We start from the raw sequence: 5,945 nt of genomic DNA, 5'->3' as shown, positions 1-5,945 counted from the left end.
ACTGTTCCAGAACAAAAATTCTCTTCATCTCTCTGTCTCTCTGTTCATGCTTCATCTTCAGAAACAGAGATCTCCTTTTCTCCTCAGGGTGAAGGATTCTTAACACAGATGCTTTTGGTCAACAATCTATCAAATGAAACACTCCAACCCCACCATGTCTTTCTCTATAGTTTATAGGAATTTTCAGTGCAATATCAGTTCATCCCTACAATTTACAAAAGGATTTTCAGCTAGCCTTCATAGCATCTTCTCATTCTCCTTCCATCTAAAGAAACTCAGCTCTTCTGTTCTTTTTCTCCTCTAACTCAGGGGAGGATTGAAAGTCTGCAAGTCTTTTCTGAGCATAAAAAGAGTTAAAATCTCACATGGAAAAATGTAAAGACTGTAGCCAAGCCATGCTGGAACTGCGCCAGGATCTCAGAACACTCTGGCCACACTGGAAGGGGCTGGCCCAAGCTAGAAATGGCAGTGGCCACGCTGGGAAGGGGGTGGAGGGGGCGAGGCTGGCATCTCACTCAGTGTCTCTGGGTCTCAGCTACAGCACTCACTGTTGATGGCCACCCCTCTCTCCCTGTCGGGCCATGCCAGCTCCCCAGACAGGGGCCCAGCCCTGCCCATGGCCACCTTACATCCCTGCCAGGCCCACAGGCCTGCAGTGGAGGCAGGCCGGGCCAGTGTTACCTGCATGGCTGCCAGAAAAGAAAGAGAGCTTCTTTCCAGGCTACCTCCTTCAAAATGTGTTTTCACAGAGTGAATTAACTTTCTCCAATTGGTTTCTCAGGCTGTCAATAACCAAACCAGCCTCCAATTGGTCCCATCAACTCACAGAGGAAGTTCTCATGGAGAAAAATCTCTGTGATTCTGCCCTCCTCCAGGTGCAACCAGCACACCCTCTTTAATAACTTACCAATGATCTGGAGAAGGGAATAGAGCAGACTATAGTCAAATTTTCAGATGTCACAAATTGAGATCAACACCCAATACTGTTGGTATTGTTCCTCATCAGGCTGGAGGAATAGGCTGACAGGGACATCATGAAATTCAAAAAGTACAAGTGTAAACTCCCATATCTGTATGGGATTAACTCCTGCAGTGATACAGTCTGGTGACTGACTGGTTGTGAGCAGCCCTGGTGAAAAGAACTGGGGGATCTTGGTGACAGAAGGCTGCACAGGAGCCAGCAGTGGGTCATGACAGCAGGGCAGGTCAGCAGTGTCCTGGGCTGTATGAACAGGAGCATGGCCAGGAAATTGAGGGAAGTCATTTCCCCCCCACTACTCACCACTTTTTGCACAAAGTAGATATCCTATGTCATTTTCTGATCCTCACATTAGAAGGAAAACATCAATAAATGGGAAGAAGTTTGGTGGAGGGCCAACAAGATAGCCAGTGGCTAGAACACCTGATGAGGGAATGAAGAACCTAAAAGGCTTAAAGAATTTGAAGACTTGAAAAACACTAAGGAAAGATAAAGCACCTTCATAAGGTATTGGCAATTTCCACTTTAAGGATTAAAATTAGGGTAGCAACTGAAACAGGACTGTACTCAAAGCATGTATAAGTTTCATATTATGAGTCAAGGCACAAATCACACCCATGGTTTGGGTCTGACAGACTAGGAACACTTTTATTAAGTGAAATTAATTTAATAGCAGCTCCCAGGAAGAGGTTCCTATCTGAGGACTGTACCTGTGCAGTATTCTGCAAGCACTGATAAAAAAGCTGACAGAATTGAGAAAACCCAAGTGACACTGAAGCAAAACACATATTGCTGCTGTAGAAGTGATCTGTACGAGAAAAACGTACATGAGTGCTTAAGTTTTCAATCTGAATACCTATGGTCTTGATATCAGCTTGGTATCAAAGCAGATTTCCCCAGGATGACACAGTCTTTCCTAGTTTATACAACATAGCCTACATTATGCACTAACTGCCCTGGAGGGTACCAGCCCAAACTTAGATGTTTGGTTGCCCCATAGACACCACAAACATTAAAAATTCCTGCCACATAACCCATGGAAAAATGCTGCTTCTCTTCCCTTACAGCTAGACATCTCGACAGCCCATTCTGCAGGGGCTTCTCCCCTCACACCTGAGGTCACAGTCCTGACACCTCCCCATCTCCCTGCCCTGCCTTCACTTGTGGAAACAAACACACTTACCCAGAAAGGGGATTAGTCAGTGATTTCCCACTAACTCAGACGCTCGTGTTTCGGTATTTAATCAGTGTTCCGAGCAGAGCAAATCTGTGTGGAGTTCACGGGTAGCAGAACAAGCTGTTCAGCAGTCTCCAGGAGCAGCAATACAAACAGCAGCACAAGCACTGCCACAGTGGGGCTGTGCTCCCACTATTCCAAGTTACAGCACATGTGAAGAGCTCTTCCAGAGTCAGACCTGCAGCCTAGGAAGCACCAGGACATGCTGAGGAGGCTGACTGGGAGCACCTGTCCTGGCCACCCATCTCATAGTTCTGGCCATACTAATTGCAGTGCTGTGATGACAATGTCCAGCCCAGTGCTCAGTGTTTTGGGGTGAGGGAGGGAAGCACCGAGGCATCACTCCATCACATGGAATTGACTCAGCTGGGCAGCCCCTAACAGCCAGAAGCAAGGTTTGACTCTGAAGTGAGATAGTACCCAGTCTACTTAGCTCCTGACATGTCACTGGCTCCAGAACAGATGCATGCCTGTGCAGAATACACACCTGCTGTGTGTGCATGATCTTCTGAGTCAACCAGTACAGGTCCTACATTGAGTTTTTGCCCAGTCATTTTCAATTAGCATTTGAATTAACAGGATCATTATTTTTATCTATTAGAATCTGTAGAGGGGAAAACACAAATCAGAAATATCTGCTGTATAAGGTAGCTTGTGAATGTACTGATTGGTCCTGTCCACTAATTCCTCTTCATAAAGTTAAAAAAAAAAATCAGTTTAAAAAACCACACTAAAATGAGGCTTGTCCCTCAAAACAGCTGCTGAGCAGAGAGATATTACTACCTGACAAAAGTAATAAAGTTGCCTGAATCAAGAGACAAGGGGATTACAGCACTGAGGAGAAAACAGTCACAAGAGCACATTCTTCTTTACCTACTCCAAAGAGCGTCAGTAACGGATATAATCCAGCCTCCTTGGCTTGATGAGAAATAGAGCAAACTGCTGGCCGGAACACCAGGCCTCTCCTGATTCAATCTTCAATCCAGAAAAAGGGGTTGAAAACATGCTGAAACAAAGCTATTTTTATTTCTTGTTTTATTTATGTAAAACAAGCAAGTTTGACAAGCACATTTCAGAGACCTAGAGTCTATACACAAGCAGCTCAGGATGTAAACAGAGCATTTGATGCCTATTCAAATGCTATAGTGAGGGTAGTGAATGCCTATAACCACCACCATCTTATGAGTTCAAAAGAGTGAAGATTTCCTCTTTTAGCAGGGGATTGCAGCAAACATTTCAGCTATGGCTGAATGGTAGTTTTTGTTTACAAAGACAAGAGTGAATCCTGCTTTAGCACAAAGTCGTTTTCATGCTATACCCTAAAGTCCAAAAGCAGAGGTTACAAATGGAATAACAGCATTTGAAATCTGGGGGGCCAGCATGTTCTTCGGTTTACCAAAAGTGATTGGTTTACCTTCTTCACAAAATAAGTCACTTGAACAACTTTTCCATCATATATTTTCTATTTCTCTAATCTCAAGGTGTGCTTCCTAATTGTACAAACATACTCTTTTAAAACCAGGAAAGAGCTGAAAAAAATTAATAAAATATTTCAGAAGAGACATTATGGCAAAGAGCCATGAAAGTACTGAAACCACGGGTCCAGACTGTGCAGAGCTACTCTCTGATGTCTCTTCCACATCCATCCTACCTCTTTATTCCTGAAAGGCATGGTGGAAGATCCAAATGGCATTGAAATAAAACCTGGGGGTAACCTGAGGAAGGACCAATTTGCAACACTTGGAACATTTCCTAGTTTACCACAATAGTCCCACCTATGTCTCCTCCAGATGAAGAGATGAGTAGTTTAATCAGGACAAGTCTGATTCTTCTGGCACATTTGTAGAGCCTAAAAGATATGGAGAGTAAGAAATACTGTCTGCTGAATAAAGTAGGAAACGTGACTTGCTTCCAGGTTCCTCGGCCAAGGCCTGTTTCTTAAATATCAACTGAATTTATCTCAAACACTGGTATACACAGCTCCAGTTGGATATGCCAACTATCTCTTCCAAGGAGGAAGCCTGGAAGTGTTTTCACCCTTTTATAGGTTTATTAAATTCTATTAGATTTAGAATTGACCTTAAAATTTCAGTTTCTTTTTGGTCTGCTTCACAATCTGGGTCCCAGACCTGAGAATATTTCAGTGTACTGTGCTTACCTGCAGAAACCTTACCTCTGTGCAAACGAAGCATTAAAACACACATAGCAGGCACCCCTAAAAGAAGTGCTTGTATTATCAGAGCCACTATTATTTTAGCAATTTTATTTCACTTAACACCTGTAAGACCCCCATTTTGTATCAGGCCAGGGTTGTTCATACAAAGTACAAAGTGTCGTCTTAGTTTCAGGGCTTCATTTAAAACTTGATCTTTCGAGTGCCCACTACATGTCATTTATATTTTCAATCCATTCCCCATTCCCTCTCACCTGACATCCTGCCCTTCAAAAAGTAGGGTGTAACCTTCATGCACATCCACTCAACTTCTGCCTAACCTGTTACTTGGAACTTGTGAGGTCACAAATTATGGTTTCCACGTGTTCCTTAATACCTGTAAATTTCTTTCAAACAAACCAGGAAAAAGATGTTTTTACAAATTCAGTTTTCACCTTCCTATAAATATTTTGCCAGCCTGGCTCAAGTTTTCAGCTCCCCTACAATTCATAAATCATCCCCATATCAGATAAAAATGGATAAGCTTTGGTTTAGGCATAATTTTCCACCTGTGGCTCTCCATGTTTCTTTATCAAGGAAGAACAAATATTTATCTCTTTTAATGAATGATGGAGACAAATACATTCACAATCCATAGCATGCTCAGTAATGACTCCTACAGATGGCTGTTGGAACTCTGTCAATAATTTATCTAGAGGGAGATCACCCTTTGGTACCTAGCAATTTCCACATGAGGAAAATTTACACCTTACTAGTTCTTCACAAAAGCAAACCACTCCAGAAATTCTAACAAATAGAAGAATAACGTTCTGCATATTGCATTATTGAGTAGCAACTCTATTTTTGTAATAGGTTACCCAAACCTCAAAAAATGTGGTCAACAAGATTTTGTTAATTTCTATGAAATAAATTTCCTTATAGAAAAGCAACAAACTGTCTTCCAGAAACACAGAGAAATCAAATAGGACAAGTATGATATTATATCAGCAACTTTTTATAATACTAACACCTTTCACTTTCTTTTTCTGTGATCTTAGCCAAACTGTATGGGATTTGTGTTAGAAAAAGGGTCTCTCTCTCTCTCTAGTAGACATAAGCCTGACTTTTTTTAATGATTGGTATGTTAAAATGGGCATAGTCACATTAGCAAGTGTTTTTAAAAGTACTGAAGATAGCAATAAACTGCTGAAACAACTTTCTAAGGATGATAATGGTTATCCCCATCACTGGAAACTTTCAGCTAAAGCTGCTCCTTACTAAGTAGTAATTACATTAATGGGATTTTTGTGGATCTCTTTATTAGTAAATTAAAATAGATTATTTGAATTTATTTATCCCCAGGCTGGAATATAAATATCCAGAGTTTATCACGCTCCTTTAAAGGTCAGTAAATCTATAATTATATTAATTTATCCTGTATGTTGAAAGCTCATACCAAACCAACTTTAAAAAGCTGGTCTATTTTCCTCTTTGTAGAATGAGGTCCCTGAAAGCATGTACAAAACTAACAATTGGACAGGGGGAGGAAAACAGTTCAGACAAAGCATCCACTCTGA

The sequence above is a fragment of the Sturnus vulgaris genome, chromosome 2 (genome assembly GCF_052056855.1).
Source record: "Sturnus vulgaris isolate bStuVul1 chromosome 2, bStuVul1.hap1, whole genome shotgun sequence".
Taxonomy (NCBI): Eukaryota; Metazoa; Chordata; class Aves; order Passeriformes; family Sturnidae; genus Sturnus; species Sturnus vulgaris.
Note: the sequence above shows the minus strand (reverse complement) of the source record.